An 18,447-nucleotide genomic window follows, 5' to 3' on the forward strand; every position below is an offset into this window, starting at 1 on the left:
TTATGGCCGGGCGCGGTGGCTCAAGCCTGTAATCCCAGCACTTTGGGAGGCTGAGACGGGCGGATCACGAGGTCAGGAGATCGAGACCATCCTGGCTAACACAGTGAAACCCCGTCTCTACTAAAAATACAAAAACTTAGCCGGGCGAGGTGGCGGGCGCCTGTAGTCCCAGCTACTCGGGAGGCTGAGGCAGGAGAATGGCGTAAACCCGGGAGGCGGAGCTTGCAGTGAGCTGAGATCCGGCCACTGCACTCCAGCCTGGGTGACAGAGCGAGACTCCGTCTCAAAAAAAAAAAAAAAAAAAGAAAGCAATTTATTTTCAAACAATATGTTAATGTACAGATATAATGCATTTATTATTTTTATCCCTTCACCAAATAATTGTAGTTCTTTAAGCACAGGATGTTATCTAAAACATATAAGCCTAAAAGTTATTTGTGATATTATCCCTTTCTCAAGCAGTTTACAATGAAATGAGCAAAATTTGGTAACAAATAATATCATCACAAATACTACAAAAGCGTAAGTATTCTTATAAATACTAGAAACTTCATTTTTGAGGGGAAAATGTGAATGCTAGTATGCACATGTAATTCTTGGAGGTACGAAGTTTATGATTCTGTGAGGGGATGAGGGGCTTGGGAAAGAGATGAAAGAACATTGCACTACAGAAGGGAAAAACAAAGACTTGTACACAGAGTGGTTCATGTCTGCTGAGAATCTCTGTTCAGTGGTGTCCTCAATTTCTTACTAGAGCCCAATGGCCAAAAATACCATTTGTGCATATTTGTGTAACCAGTCCTCCTCAGGATTAAAAATACAATTTTAAAAGTTATAGCTACTGAATTTTCTAATGAAACAGATCAGAACAAAAGATGTTATGTCCTAGTCTGTGCAAACAGCAGGTGTCTTAGTCCATTAGGGCTGCCATAACAAAAACATCATAGACCAGGGGGCAAAAGAAATGTATTTCTCAGAGTTCTGGAGGCTGGGAAGTCCAAGATCAAGGTGCCAGTATATCTGATATCTGGTGAGGGCCCACTTCCTTGTTTTTGGATGTGTCTTCTCACTGTGTCCTCACATGGCAGAAGGGGTGAGGGAGCTCTCTAGGGTCTCTTTTATAAGGGCACTAATCCCATTCATGAGGGCTCCACCTCATGACCCACTCATCTCTCAAAGGTCCCACCTTCAAATACCACCACATTGGGGATTTGATTTCAATATATGGATTTTGTGGGGACATATTTAATACACAATAGAAAGCTAAAAATATTCAAGATTGGCCCACCATGTTCTGAACATTAGAGCCAGTCCCCTCCAGAATGCTATTTATTAAGTGTTTCACTTCTTAAAGTAGAAAGCAAAACTTTAAAGAGGTTGGGCCAGGCCCTGTATTAATCTTCTTTTTTGTTTTAATTAACACATAATAATTGTATGTATTTATGAGGTACAAAGTGATGTCTCAAAATGTGTATACATTATGTAATGATCAAGTCATCATGTAACACATCCATCACCTCAAACATTTATCATTTTTATGTGATGGGAACATTCAAAATCTTTTCTTCTAAGTATTTAATATATACCTTAGTGTTTACTATAATCACCCTACCGTGCAACAGGATGCCTAACTTATTCTAATTTTAACTTTGTACCTACTGGGCAACCTCTGTCCAACCCTTCCCTTCTCAGCCTCTGGTAACCCCTATTCTATTCACTATTTATATGAGATCAACTTTTTAAGATCCAAAATATGAGTAAGAACGTGCAGCATTTATATTTCTGTGTCTGACTTATTTCATGTAACATTATGTCCTCCAGGTTTACCCATGTTGTCACAAATGACAGGATTTCATTTTTTTCAATGGCCAAATAGTATTCTGTTGTGTGCAAGTACTACATTTTCTTTATCTATTCATCTGTTTTTGGACATTTACGTTGATTCCATATCTTGGCTATTGTGAATTGTGCTGCAATATACATGAGAATGGGGAATTTCTTTGACATACTGATTTTATTTCCTTTGGATATATACCCAGCAGTGGGGTTGCTGGATCATACAGTAATTCTATTTTTAATTTTTTGAGGGACCTCCATACTGTTTCCCATAGTGGCTATACTAGTTTACATTCCCAACAACTGTGTGTGAGGGTTTACTTTTCTTCATATCCTTGCCAACACTTGTATCTTTTGTCTTTTTGATAATAGCCATTCTAACTATAGTGAAGTGGTATCTCATTGTGGTTTTGATTTGCATTTCCCTGATGATTAGTGATGCTGAGCATTTTTTTCATATGCATATTGGCCATTTGCATGCCTTCTTTTGAGAAATGTCTATTCGGGTCTTTTGCACATTTTTAATTGGATTATTTGAGACTTTGGCGGGTGGGTTTGTTGCTACTGAGTTCCTTATATATCCTGACTATTGACCCCTTGTCAGATGTATAGTTCGCAGATATCTTCTTCTATTCTGTATGTTCTTTTCACTCTGCTGATTGTTTCCTTTGCTGTGCAGAAACTTTTCAGTTTGATATATTGCCATTTGTCTAATTTTTTGCTGTTGCTTTTGCTTTTGAGGTCTTATCCAAAAAAAGTCATTGCCCAGTCTAGTGTCATGAAGCATTTCCCATGTGTTTTATTCAAGGAGTTTTATAGTGTTGGGTCTTACATTTGTCTTTAATCCATTTTGAGTTGAATTTTCTATATGGTGAAAGACAGGAGTCCAGATTCATTCTTCTGCATGTGGACATCCAATTTTCTGAGCATCATTTATTGAAGAGACTGTCCTTTCTCCATTGCGTGTTCTTGGCATCTTTGTTGAAAATCAGTAGATTTTCTTGGCTGTAGATGCATGGATTTATTTCTGGACTTTCTATTCTGTAATCCTCTTTCTTTGGACTAACTTGAATATTCTCTTGTGGCCAATTTCCAATCAGAGATTTTTAAAGAGCAGCATCTACACAGTGTTCTGAAACCTACTTCTCCACCAACATTGAAAACACTGGTCTGGTGGTAGACTCTCAGGTGGGTTTATACTCAGGGGATTCATTTACAAAGAAATAGTCTTGTTCATCAATGTCTAGGTTGCAATTTAATCACATTTTCATAAAAATAGAGTTAGTATTAGGAGAAAGTTGTATTCTGACTACAGGGTAAAAAGGAGATGTGTCACCAGGGGACAAAACTGGGACCAATGTGTGGTCACTCCAACTAAAGCATTTTAACCAGAATGGAGCTACTATTTACAAATGTATTTGGAGTTGGACCACACCCCTTTCTCCTCATATCTATTTATGTCTACTGATCTAAATGTAGGCTGGAAAAAACATGTGTCCACAGTTGGGTCCAGACATACACAGACAAGGCTGACAGCCTTTAGGACTTTGACAGAAGCCAGCTTATGGGATCAGAGAGGCCTCTAAGAGTGAATTCACCACTCTGAGGCAGCCTGGCAGAGTTGGCAGCAAGACTTGCATGTCAGAGACAAGTGGTTTCAGATAAACAATATTTGAATCCATCCTGACCCAACTACGTGGGGGCATGCTTGTGCCCTGTGGAAAAATATCTTTGTAGTCCAGGACTGAGAGAGCTGTCCCCAAACTCTGCAATGCTCCAGAACTGGCAGAGTCCTCTGCAGGAGTGGTGCTTCTGAGTTAACACATTCAGATGTTAATGTTAATGGACTATTCCCTTACTACGTGCTAGAGAAGCTGAGGGATAATCAGGCTTCATGAGCAAGATTTTTTCCTCAATATAATTAACTGTTTAATAGAGACTCACATTAACAGAACTTTTTGTCTTATAATATAGTTACCTCCCCAGCACTGGAAGTGTTTAAACAGAGACTGAAAAATCTTCATTGAATGGAAAGTTGGCCCAGCTAGCCTTAAGGTCCCTTACAGGGGGCTATGCTTCTAGTTAAAATGTGGGCTTAAATGTGGTTTGGTTTTTTTTTTGCACCTTTGTTCAGCTCACATGCATATGAGAAAGTGTTAAGATCATATCAAGAAGCCAACTTTCCTACTTCACTGTATTGCTATGATGGTTAATTTTATTTGTCAACTTGGCTGGGCCATGGAGTGCCCACATATTTGGTCAGACATTATTGTGGGTGTTTCTGTTCTAAGTTGGGGTGTTTGGGGAAGAGAGAAACATTTAAATTGGTAGATTTTAACATGAGAGTGACCAGCGAGACTCCGTCTCAAAAAAAAAAAAAAAAAAAAAGAAAAAAAAAAAAAAAAGAGAGTGACATTTGAATTGCTAGAGTAAAGAAAATTGCCTTACATAATATGGGTGGGCCTCATTCAGTCAGTTGAAGGCCTGAATAGAACAAAAAGACCAACTTGCCCCTGAGTAGGAGAGAATTTTCCAGTAGACCTGCCCTTGAACTTCATCTGTACCACTGACTCTCCTGGGTCTTAAGCCTGCTGACCTGCACTGCAGGTTTAGACTTCCCAGCCTCTGCAATCCTGTGAGCCAATTCCTTATCATAAATTATATATATAATTATGTAATTGTGTATATATCTCACATACGAGATCTATATCTATTTACCTATCTATCTATCTAATTTGATCTCTTTCTTTGGAGAACCAACACAATACAACTGCTTTCTCAGTCTCCTTTGTTAAATCTCTCAATTTTCCAATCTCTACTCATGCCTTTACCTCTCTCTCTGATCTTATATCGTGCCACTCTCCCACCCTGGCCTTTCTGCTATTCCTGGAAATCCAAGCCTAGAAAATTCAGGCTAGTTCTCACCTCAAGACCTTCACATTTGCTCTATCCTCTGCCTGAAGCAGTATGTCCTCAAATCTTCACAATGGCTTTCTCCTTTATAGCATTCATGTCTCAGCTTAAATGACACCTCCTCAGACGGGCTCCCCATGAATACACTGCCTATCCTCTTTTCTTCCCTACCTACACCCCCTTACACTGGTTTGATTTCTTCATAGCACTGACCAAGATCCATCTGCAGAAGAGGCTGAGCCTCCAGACCATGCAAAGCTCACCTATTCTGCTACAAAGTAAATTGCTGCCTTGTAACTGTTTAGCCCAGATAGCAAAGACAGAGACAGAGATATCCTGAAGTGCCTGCAGAAGGTAGGTTTTGGGCCTGACCCAGGTATGCTTACTGCATGGGAGGCAGGAGTGAATGGAGAATGCACCTGTCTTAGAGCAGGCTGGCCGGAGAGACACCTGACAGGTCTAAGTCAACAAGGTCCACAATCAGGTAATTATGTCTCCTTTGGAGTAAGGAATGGAGAGAAGGGCTGGTAATGGAAAAACTTTTGTGGAAAGATGAAGCCTGGGAAACAGGGATCTAACAATTTAGGGTAATAAAAAATATTGCTTGAAGTGATTGGCTGAAAAGCAAGTAAAGTGACTAGTGTATCTCTCAGAGACCTCCTCCAACCATAACTCAATGCTGGAAGAAAATGTAGCATCAGTGATGACATCCAACACCTTATTTCTTTAATATAGAACATTGCTCACACTCTACTGGTACCTTGCCTATGATAAATAAAAGTAAGCACTGCCCCACCCTTAGCCCAATACCCTTTCTGCATGAACTTGGTTGCATAAGTTAATTATCTTCCTACTTCTCCTGCCATTCATGTCATTTACAACTTAGGTTGCTTTTCTCTTCACTGGCTTTATTCTCCTTCTGCATCTCTGTGAATATCTTGTTTAGATTGTAGTTTCTTCATTTCAACCAAGGATGCAACATGAAAGCAACAGGCTTATTGTGCAGAATCACACATGTTAAAGGTGTTTATAAAATACTAGAGAAAAGAGAAGTTGAACACCCTTTTCTTCTTTCATCTTCCAAAATGAGTTCATCCATGTCTACATGGATCAGCCATCCAGAGATGTGAGCCTGGGCAGGGCTGGCCTAGCATTCCACACGTGAATTCACTAGGCCAGGCCCTGCCCAGGCTCACATCTCTGCTTGGCTGATCCCCCTGTGTATGCCTTCTACTGTTTTTCTTGACAGAAAATCACAAGTAAGAAAGTGGCATTTTGGCAAATTTAAATAAATTTTGAACACTTCCAAAGACAAAAAAGGCAACATAAACTGAATATGAACCTTCAAAAACCGTATAGGACACATAGTTGTTTTAAACCATATAAAAAGAAAACTTGTAGGAATAGCAGCATACATTTAAATGAACACTCATATCACACTGTGTCTCCCTGAGAAAGCCATGAGAACTGATGGGGCATCTAAAGTCATTTTTAAATGCACAGATTCTTAACACAATTGCCTTCTAAAGTCTTAGCTATAACTAGGTATTTAAAGAGCACAGAAGTCTTCTTCAAGCGTTCTTTTGCAAAACAGTGGAACAGTTTTTATTGAAGCAAGGATTTATTACTAAAAAGATAAAATGTAACTGTGTTTCAGTTAGGATTCTTCAGTTGCAAGCATTAGAAACTAACCCAGCTAACTTAGCAAATAATAGGATTTATTAAGAGCATATGGTAGCAGATACTTGCTGATGCAAAGCTGAAGAACCAGGCCTCAACAGGCACAGGAACAGGCTGCTCTGGGAATCTAGGTAGTTGAAACCAACAGGAGGGATTTCTTCAAGATGCCATTGTTGAATTGAATGAGTGCCAGCCATTTTTTAATGTTTGTATTACATCGAGATTCTAATCCGGAGACAGTGCATCTGATTGCCCCATCTTGATCAGTGTCAGCAGAACAATCTGTCTAAGGCTGTAACCACCAGGGGAGGAATCAGTCTCAAACAAAAGCATGAGGCTGTTTCAAGAAGACAAGAACAGATGATGCTAGGATGGTGGTGGGAAGGAGAATAAATGTCTACTCTAGACCACCAGGTGACTCACTGATAAAAGTGTTTTCATCTCTGTCATGTACTTTTAAGTATTAATTTGATGACAGCGTCTACCATAATATATTATGTTAATGTAATATAATGCAATATTGACTTAGCAATCCAGGATGACTTCTTTGCATGGTGATTGTCATAAATTTATACCAGAAGGAATATCCTATGTTCCAATGAAGATACTGTCTCCCTTTCATTTTAGAGAGCAATGAAAAAGAGTGCATGCCATATATTTATTTTGGCATATATTTCTCACAGTGTGTATGCCATATATGTGTGTTCTCTCTTTTTGTTTTAATATTTAGGTGTATCTAAATTTCTGCACTCCTTGAAGACCCATAAGCTAAATAGTCTTACTTTTTTTCACTTTTGAGCTATTAATAGTATTTTGAGGACATGTACTCCAAGCATAGATGGTGAAACTGTCTTAATATTTCCTATGAATCTCTAAATGGCCAATATTTTAAAAAAAAATTTTTCATTGTAGATTTTATTTTTATGTTCCATGTTGCATTAGGCCATCCTTGCATTGCTATAAAAAAAATACCTGAAGCTGGGTAATTTATAAAGAAAAAGAGGTTCAATTGGCTCACAGTTCTGCAGGTTATACCTCATGGCTCCAGTATCTGCTTCTGGCGAGGGCTTCAGGAACCTTACAATCATGGCAGAAGGTGAAGGGGAAGCAGACATATAACATGGCAGAAGCAGGAACAAGAGGGAGTGAGGAGAAGTGCAACACACTTTAAACAACCAGATCTCATGAGAACTCACTTTCGCAAGGACAGCACCAAAATATTTATGAGGGATCTGCCCCATGACCCAAACACCTCTCACCAGGCCCCACCTCCAATTTTGGGAATTACATTTCAACATGAGATTTGGAAGGAAGGGCTGGTAATGTAATATCGAAACTATATCACATGTGAACCAACGATTATATGCAGAGTTCCTTTATTTATGTCTTTGGGTTCTCTTTAACTTTTAAAATTCTGACAGCTAAAGGAATATTTGCTCCTTCCTTTCAGTAACAAAATTAAATTAATGTTTAAAAATTGTAAATATTTGACTACAAAAATTCCATTAGGACTCATGTATAAACATATACTGCCATTGACTGCTGACTACTGTGGTTCAAAGAAGAAGGAAAATGACTGGATTATCGTAAGCAGGACAGGTTTTGTTTTATAACTATTAAGAAAGTGACAAATTGCCAAGCATTTGGCTAGAGCCCCGATTCCTCTTCTTCCCCTCACACTCCTCATTTAACCCACCAGCAATCCTTTAGGAACTACCTCCAAGTGTTAGCCTATGATTTTCTACTTCTTCCCATTTCCACAGCTAACACCCTAGTCCCAGTCTCCTTCTTCTTGCCTACAGCAAGAGCCCTTTGAAGGTTTCTAAGCTTCTACTTGCAACAACTGATTCTCCAGGAGCCAGTTTCTTTTAATAACATGGAATATGTCAGTTCCAGGTCAGAACCATCTCTCAGCTTTCCATCACACCCAGAATAAAACTCTAGCTCCTCCACATGGCCAACAAGACCTGATATAATGCACCTGTCAACCTCTTCCACACTTGTGCTGTCCTTGCCATTCCTTGAATGAGCAAGTGAGAGCCCATCTCAGAGCCTTATGCTTGCTCTTCTCTCTGCCTTCCACACTCTTATCTCCAGAAGGCTGCACAGCTTGCTCCTTTCTACTTCTCAGATCTCAGTTCAAACAGCAGATCCTTGGAGAGGCCTCTGTAATCAGATACCTCTATATTGCCACCCCAGTCCCATTCCCACTCACTCTTCATCTCTCTACATTGGGATTTTCTGTAGCATAATCTGACATTCTTTTTGCATGTCTCTCTTTTATGGGAAGATAAGCTTCATGAGAACAAGAACTTTGTCTTAATTGCTGCTGATTCTCCAGCCCTGTAATGTCACCTATCACATAGTATACTCTCAATTAATACTTGTTGAATGAATTTTTCTACTTCTGAATACAATGTCTATTCCCATGAGCTATTTATGAACCCAGTTACCATAATGGAGAAGACTGATATGAGTGCTACAAAGGTGAGGGTGAAAGTCTAAAAACATGGTGTTACAGAAACAAAATGAGAAGAGACCCTGGAGATCCGTAGCATTTCAGATAACCCACACTGTACCAGACAATATTATTACTGAAAGACTGTCAGTAATTCCCTACTCTGTGTACCTTACAGATCTTTGGCAAGAATGCATATTCACCTGAGGTTGTAGGATCTTAGAGAACAAAAAATGATGAGGAAGTGCCTGTTCTGAGGCAGACAAATGAAACCAGAAATCTAGGCCTTCTTCAAAGCCTAACCTGTGTTTTGATATTAAAGAATTTGCCCAATCTCCTCTGCAATTGTGGTCTAACTCTGACCCTACTTCGTCTCTGAAAATGGAAACAGACACATGATAAGTGTAGTGGCAAGAACTCTGCACTTGGAGTCAGAGAGCACAGACTTGATGCTATGAGTTCTGACACTTAGTAACCTTGTGACTTTGGTCACGTTTCAGGGGAACATATTCCCTCATCTGTAAAATGGAGATAATGCAACTTATTCACAAGTTATCATGGAGAGTCCATGAGATGTGGCTGCGAGGGAGCTCAGCCTGATGCTTATATGGAAGTGCTCAAGGCATATTCATTTCCTTCCATCCTGCAAACTCTGTAGCTCTTTGCTTTTCATCCGTCAAACACAAAATAATGATTTGGCAGGCCATATAGGCTTCTAGAGCATCAATATACAGGCTTTAAAGGTTGTTTTCTGAGCTTCACATAACCAAATGTATTACATCTAATCAGCCAGAGATGCAGTCTTCTTTGGCTAGAAACAGCCTCAGATCTTGAAAATACATTGCCTTCACTGCATTTTATTCTCAGTGCATCACTAAAATGACAAGCTGCTTTCCTCAGAATGTATCAGGAATTCTGTTTCTTAGCAACACTCCTCCCACAGGCAATAAAAGACAGAACATAATTCCTTTGAGCATTAGGAGTCTGCTCGTAATACTGAAAATGTGGCCAATTTCCCCTTATATGCAGAATTAGAAATCAGTTCTCCATGTTTGAAAGACAATACAATTGAGACCCTTCAAAGTACAGCTTTTGAAAAGTTTAGCAAATTTCTTATTCTAGGGCCTGCTATTTCAGGGCTTATTTTTAATGATGTTACAGAATTTTAATGTATTAGGTCATGATTCAAAGTTAAGAATGAAGCATTTCTAATTCTAAGCTCTTTCCTCCTACTACCTCTCAAATTCATCTTTTGAGAACAACGTACTCATTTTGACTATCAGCTGCACTCTTCAGTTTTGTATTCCACATTTCAAAAAATAATTTTTGTGTGTGTGTGTGTGTATGTGTGTGTGTGAGATGGGGTCTCACTCTGTCATCCAAGCTGGAGTGCAGTGGCATGATCACAGCTCCCTATAGCCCCAACCTCCCAGGCTCAGGCAATCCTCCCACATCAGCCTCCTGTGTAGGTGGGACTACAGGCGTGCGACACCATACCCAGCTAATTTTTAAATTTTTTTGTAGAGATAGAGTCTTGCTATGTTACCCAGGCTGGTCTTGAACCTCTTGGCTCAAGGGATCCTCCTGCCTTGGTCTCCCAAATTGTTCGGATTACAGGCACGAGCCACTGCATCCAGCCTACGTTTTTAATCAAGTATAAAATAAGCTTATCATAGACATAAAGTTTGTTTAAAGGTTAAAACCCAAATAAGTCTAGTATTTATGATATATTAATGATTTACTTTTCCATCAAATAATAATACTATTACATTTATTTAGAAATTATGTGCCAGGTACTCTACTTAGCCTTTTAAATGCTTTATTTGCTCCTCATAAAAGCCTTGTGGGGAAAGTATTAATTCTCATTAATCATGCAACTGAGGCTTAGAATAGTCAATTAACTAGGTCAAGGTCACACAGCTAGTAAATAGAGACCCATGTAAGTAATATATTAATCTTTACTCTCCAATATTTGTTTCCTTTTTGCCTTTATTTTGTGCTCTGCTCATCATTATCTTTGATCTAGTTTGTTGAATCTAATTGAATGAATAAAATCACATGTAACTTTACACTTCTAGAAAAGGTAATATTCAGTAGTTTCCCAAGGAAATTTGAATATATCCAAAATTAATATTTAATCCTTTACACTGTAATTGTATGTTGCAAAGATCCAGAAATAACACTTAATCCTTTTACACTGTAATTGTTGGTTGCAAATAAGGTATGTTGAATGAATTCAATGTAGTAAAAAAGTTTCAATGAGCTATGAGTTATTTCAGATAAGATTCTCATCACCAGAGCCAAATTAGTTTTCATCTGTTTGATAATTAGGGTGATTTATCCCATCTTCTCTGTGTCTGCAATTTTGTCATGTCCTGTGGATAACTAGGTGACTAGCAAGCAAAACAAATTTGGTCACAATTATTTCAAGTGTGTTGTCGTCTGATAAATCTAATTTTTTCTTAGACACCTGACACTTGATGGCTTGCATGTTCTATGACTAAAAACATCTTGCCATTATAATTTAATAAGCCACTCCTTAACTTCAACATAAGCACTCCAGCAAATGCACTATCTGTTATGCTGTTGGCACAATCCAACAAAGTGCATTATCATTTAGCTTTATATTAAGTAGTGTCTTGGGAGAGATCTCTCTTTCCATATATATAAAAATATACGAGTAAGTAGATATACAGGTATTTCTCTATATATTTACATATATGTATGTATTAAATGAAGTGTCTTAAGGATAAAAACACAAAAGATATTTAAAAGAGTGCTTGTGATGAAAGAATGTATTAAATACACATTTCTTCCTTTAGCTACCTTGAGGTAGTAGTCCATTGCTGGAGGCATATGACATTATTTTAAAGGGCCATTAAACATTAAATGATTCATATACAAGTAAATAAGAATATAAATAAAAGTTGTACTTTATGCACTAAAATAACACATGGGTGAATTTTTCTAGTAAATTAAAGGAAATGCACTATACAAACTCTTAACCTCCTTGTATCCTGGACCTTGCAGGAAGGTTTATTTGAGTTAGGACTACAGTCTGTGACTACAAAATGAAGACAGGCTCAATGGCTCAAAAGGTTCTCAGTTCCAAGTCTTGGCCTCATTACAGGTTGCTCTAAGCAACTTTGTTTTCTGTTGTGGCAGAGGAATGACACTGTTCACATTCAGAACTGAATTCCATGGGCATACCCAAGGTCACATATGATTCTCAGCACAATTACAATTCTATACTTTTCTGATCTATTAACAAAGTGTAATTAAACTTTAGGGAGAATGTCAATATAAGAATGATCTTAAATCAACTCTGATTTATAAAACAGCAACTCCCTTAATACTTGGTACTTATGATCCTGCATAGTGTGAAATGACAGTGGCGGACTAGCTTAGTACAGACTATTATCCCATTCCAAACACGTGGAAAAGCTAGATACATGCACAAAAAAATTGTTTAAGTAAATGGCTAAGCTTGAAAGGAAAATCCATAAATTTCAAAAATGAAGAGGGTTATTCAAAGTCAGAATAGTAAGTGTATGAGAAAATACCAACTTTAATGGGGGTGAGATCATCTAATGGCTAGGAACTGAGGGTTTAGCACCTACAGAAGGCATTCCTTGAGTCTCAGTTAAACAGAAGCTGAAACTCATGTGAAACCGAATTTCACATAATTTAAGGAACTCTGAAAAGACTATTCCTTGAGTAAAGAGGGCCAAAAAAACTATAGTTTTCAAGTGCAATGGAAGTAAGAAACTTCCATTGTCTGCCCATTACTCTGGGTTGGATTCAAAACCAAATGCTCCCATGAAAAACCGAAACTTTAACCCTGCACTTGGTACACTGAATCCAAATTAACTCCATCATCTTCATATAAAATGCCCAAGATGGAAATTTAATATAAGAAGCTGATTCTGGAATTGCTGGGGCCCTGATTACTGTGATGGAATTCTCCCAAAGTCCTGGGATTGCATATTTTCCCTTGGAGAAATGCTAACAGCTGAGCATACCTACAAAAATACAGTGACAATCTACATGAGACAAGTATCCATCAAGCAGTGAGCAGTACTACAACAGGAGGATCAACACTCTAAGAACTTGAGATAGCATAAGGAGACCAGAAAGTAGGGAAGTTTTAAATGATATGTAGAAACTGAAAACAAACAAAAAAATGGGTAAACTTGTAAAGAAGAAATAGAACTTCTAAAAATAAAAATACAAGCATAGAAATAAAACAAGTAATAAATGTTAGCAGATAAGATAGGAAGTCATATTGTTCGTGAATAGAAGATTTAAGAAAATTAGAACCAAGTACAGAAAGATAGAAGATATGTGAAAAGTTAAGACACAAAGAATGGATTGGAAAAGTCTAACAATACGCCTAATAGAAGTTTCAGAAAGAAAGAATAAAGAGAGTGAGAGTCCATAGAAAGATATAATGAGTAATAATTTTCCAGAACTAAAAAGAAAGACATGAGTCCACAGATTAAAGAATCATACTGCGGTCACAAGCAGAATAAATAAATAAATCCACAACCAGTTTCGTCATAAACTGAAAAATGCCAAAGACAGAGAATATCTAAAAGAAAATAAGGGAAAAAAAAAAGATTACTCACAATGGAGCAAAGAATGACTGAACTCAATAGCATTAGAGGGCAAAAGACAATAGATTAGTATCTTCAAAATTCTGAGGGAAAAGTAGCTCCTGGGGCTACACCATGGCATCGATGGGGACCCTCACCTTTGATGAATATGGGCACCCTTTCCTAATCATCAAGGATCAGGACTACAAGTCCTGTCTTATGGGACTGAGGCCCTTAAGTCTCATATAATGGCAACAAAGGCTGTAGCAAATACGATGAGGACAGCACCTGGACCAAATGGGCTTGATAAGATGATGGTGGATAAGGATGGTGATGTGACTGTAACTAATGATGGGGCCCCATCTTAAGCATGATGGATGTCAATCATCAGAATGCTAAGCTGATGGCGGAACTGTCCAAGTCTCAGGATGATGAAATTGGACTTGGAACCACAGGAGTGGTAGTCCTGGCTGGTGTCCTGTTAGAAGAAGTCAAGCAGTTGCTAGACTGAGATATTCACCCAATCAGAATAGCTGATGGTTATGAGGCTACCAGTGTTGCTATTGAACCTGGACAAGATCAATCATAGTGTCCTTGTTGACATAAAGGACACTGAACCCCTGATTCAGACTACAAAAACCATGCTGGGCTTCAAAGTGGTCAAAGTTGGTACCAACAAATGGCTGAGATTGCTATGAATACCGTCCTCACTGTAGCAGATATGGAGCAGAGAGATGTTGACTTTGAGCTCGTCAACGTAGAAGGCAAAGTGGGCAGGAGGCTGGAGGACACAAAACTGATTTAGGCCGTGATCATGGATAAGGATTTCCAGTCACCCACAGATGCCGAGAAAAGTGGAAGATGCTGAGATTGCAATTCTCACATGTCCATTTGAACCACCCAAGCCAAAAACAAAGCATAAGCTGGATGTGACCTCCATGGATTATAAAGGTCTTCAGAAATATGAAAAGGAGACATTTGAAGAGATGATTCAACAAATTAAAGAGACTGGTGCTAACTTAGCAATTTGTCAGTTGGGCTTTGATGATGAAGCAAATCACTTATTTCTTCAGAACAACTTCCCTGTGGTTCGCTGGGTAGCGGGACCTGAAATTGAACTGATTGCCATCTCAACAAGAGGGCAGATTGTCCCAGGTTCTCAGAGCTCATGCCCGAGATCCTGGGTTTACCGGTCCTGTACAGGAGATCTCATTTGGGACAACTAAGGATAAAATGCTGGTTATCGAGCATTGTAAGAACTCCAGAGCTGTAACCATTTTAATTAGAGGAGGAAATAAGATGATCATTGAGGAGGTGAAACGATCCCTTCACGATGCTTTGTGTGTCATCACAAACCTCATCCACAATAATCGTGTGGCATATGGAGGAAGGTTTGCTGAGATATCCTCTGCTCTGGCAGTTAGCCAAGAGGCGGATAAATGCCCCACCTTAGAATAGTATACCATGAGAGCATTTGCCGACGTTCTGCGGTCACCCCACGGCCCTTTCTGAAAACAGTGGCATGAATCCCATCCAGACTATGACAAAAGTCCGAGCCAGACAAGTGAAGGAGATGAACCCTGCTCTTGGCACTGTTTGCACAAGGGGACAAATGATATGAAGCAACAGCATGTCACAGAGATCTTGACTGGCAAAAAGCAACAAACATCTTTTGCAACACAAATGGTTAGAATGATTTTGAAGATTGACGATATTCATAGGCCTGGAGAATCTGAAGAATAAAGACATTGAGAATTCTATGTAGAAGATCCACTACCATGATTAAATGGATGTCTTGTGAGGTATCTACAGTTATAATATACGTTTTCAGACACTGTAGATACTATAATAAAAATAGCCATTCGGTAACCATTGTTTAACTTTTGCAAAGCTGTGTAATTGTAGGCGTACTATCTCAACAAGCTTTTGTATTCATCATATTAAAGGAATCTCCTTAATAACAAAAATTCTGAGGGAAAAGCTGTCTGAGTGAGATAAACATAGCTTAACATACACAGTATCCACTTTCTCCTGCCCTCAAAAGAAGAATATTAAAGGAAGTAGTTTAGGAAGAAGAAAACGTTTCCCAAAAGGAATGGGTTGCAAGTAATGAATACTGCTATCAATAAAACTCGTAAATAAGTATGATTGAGCACAAACTAAAATAGTAACAACAAAATCAGAATGGGAGGAGGATGAAAACCAAGGTGAAGCAAACATCTGTGATCTATAACAACGTGAAAAATTAGGGCAAGATGATAGATTTAAACCATCCCAAGGTCTGTGTTCTGTTAAGCTGGTATGCATATTGTATTAGTTTCCTAGGGCTGTCACAACCAATTATCACAAACTTGGTGGTTTAAGTAAAACAATAAATGTATTCTCTCACAGTTGTGGAGGCCAGAAGTCCAAAACCAACATGTTAACAGGATACATTCCTTCTGGAGGCTCTGAGGAAGAATCCGTTGCATGTCTCCCGTGGCTTCTGGTGACTGCCGGCAATCCTCGGCGTTCCTTCACTTGTAGCTAGGACTCCAATCTTTGCCTCTGTCTTCACGTGGCGTGCCCCTTTGTGAGATTGCCTTCATGTGCCTTCTCTTTTTCTGCCTCTTACAAGGAACCTCATCATTGGATTTAGAGCCCACTCTAATCCAGGATGACCTAATCTTGAGATCCTTACCTTAATTATATCTGCAAAGACCCTTACCCCAAATAAGGTTGTATTCTAAGGTTCTGGGTGGACGTATTTTTTGAGGAACACAAGTCAACCCAGTGTTCATGTTAAAAATGTAAAAGTAGCTACTAAAAAGGTTTTTCTAAAAAGTAGAATGTATACATTCTAAACCAACAGAGAGAAATAGAAATCTCCTTGAGATTTCTCAAGGAGAAAGCAAGGTAGGAAGGTAGGAAAGAAGAAATAAAAGCATGGTGAATCATAAACCAAAGTCCAAATAAATTAGAAATGATTTTACATGCAAACAAGTTAAAATGCAATTGTTAAGAGACAAATTCAGATTAAAACAAGACCCACACATACCATTGCTTCTCTAAATATTCACAGACGTGTGTTTCATTCTCTTTATTACCTTCTTCAGTGCCTTAGCTTAGCAAGACAGAAGTACATTTTCATTTGATTTGCGTCCTCAAATCATTTTCACCTGTGACATTAAGCTCAGCCTACAGAGGTTACAGAATAGAAAAAGGAGAAAAGTCTCTTTCAAGCCAAATTTCTCCTTTTCGGGTGGTAGTCAATGGTTACTTTTTCTGGATCAGCTTTAAAATTTTTTATTTTTGAAGTACTTTTAGATGGCTTAAAATATTAGTAAAAGGTTAAAGCTGGAAGATTTATTTTTCATCCCCCATTCATCTTTATTCTTCTGCCAATTTTGTTTTAATTACCAAAAAAATTCTTTGAAATTCCTGACTACAAAGAACAACTCTTGTTACCAAACCTGTAGACTACGACTGATTTTCAATCATGCTGTGCACGAATTCTGAATATACAACATGGGTCGGTTTTAATGAGTTCAGAATTTCTTTTAAAAAGTCATTTGCAAACATACACACACGCTCATCCAAATGGTAGCTCTTACAATTTTACCTAAGAAAAATTATGAGTTTCAAAATAAGATGCAAAGTACAAATTTTGAGCACAATAATGATGTCAAAAAGATGAAGAAAAATTTAGTCAATGGACTAAATGGACTTTTCCCCTAACCCCCATCTTGATTAAAAGATGCAATAGCCAGCTAGCCCTAAACAGTGTGAACTATGTTGTTTTTTTAAAGTGGATAATCAATATAGAAGCAATTTTAATTCAAGACGCACTCCAATTCTTATTAAACATAAGTCAGACTATGGGAGAAAGAGTCTTTATGACCTAAGGGAAATAAGTTTTTGGGGAATTTATTGTGTAAATTTATACATTCAACAAATTTATTGACCATCAAGCACTATCCAGTGAGTTGTATATAAAGATGAATTATAGAATCCTGCCATTGAAGAGAGCCTGGTAGTACCAAAAAGTAAAAACTAAAAAGAAAAAAAATGGGACCATGTCAAAAAGATATGGCTCCCAAAGGCCAAAGCTGGAACAATCTGAGCAACAAAACAAATAATTACAGTACTGGATAGTATGGCCAAAATTATAAAATACATATCCACAAGTCTACACTGAAAAATGAGTGACTAAATTGATCTCCCTTACATTAGAATTCCAAATTATGTATGTAGATATCCCTCCCAAGAAAATGGAGCTTAACTCCTCTCCCTGTGAGCACCGTTGGACTTAGTGACTTGCTTCCACAGAATAGAATATGAAATGAGAAAACAGTAACTTTATAATGGAGAAACCTAGCACATACCATTTTAACCAAGTGATCGAGGTTAAACTTAGCAGTGATGTCATGTTTATATCATCTACATCTTCTGTGGAAAACTATAATCCCAGTATAGTCATGAAAAAATATCAGACAAACCCAAATTAAGGGATGTTCTACCAAGTATCTAACCCGTACTCTTTAAAAATGTCAAGATCTGTAAAAACAAGGAAAGACTGATAAAACTGTTGGAGTAAGAAGGCATAATGATTAAATACAATGTAGTGTCTTAGATTGGGTCCAAAACCAGAAAAAGGGCATTAGTAGAAAAACTGGTGAAATCCAAATAAAGTCTGTAATTTAGTTAATAGTGTTGTACCAATGTTGACATCTTAGTTCTGACAAATGTTCCATTCTTAAAGTATTAACATTAGGGGAAACTGAATGGTGCATGTAGGAACTCTCTGTATTAACTTTGCAACTTTTCTGTGTCTAAAATTACTACAAGGTTTTTCAAAGTTTTGGAGTATTTAAAGAAATCCAAACATTCTACAACTCTAATTTGTATATTTTATCTGTAAAATAAAAAAATAATTTTCATAATTCAAATATATCAACATGTTCAAAGTCAGTGATATAGGAAGAG

At 38.0% G+C, this 18,447-nt stretch overlaps 1 pseudogene; it reads left to right on the forward strand.

Moving 5' to 3' along the window:
- The first annotated feature begins 13,617 nt into the window (after positions 1 to 13,617).
- LOC116274945 lies at positions 13,618 to 15,387 on the forward strand (annotated as a pseudogene).
- Positions 15,388 to 18,447: the final 3,060 nt, after the last annotated feature.

Source organism: Papio anubis, chromosome 5 (genome assembly GCF_008728515.1).
Source record: "Papio anubis isolate 15944 chromosome 5, Panubis1.0, whole genome shotgun sequence".
NCBI lineage: Eukaryota > Metazoa > Chordata > Mammalia > Primates > Cercopithecidae > Papio > Papio anubis.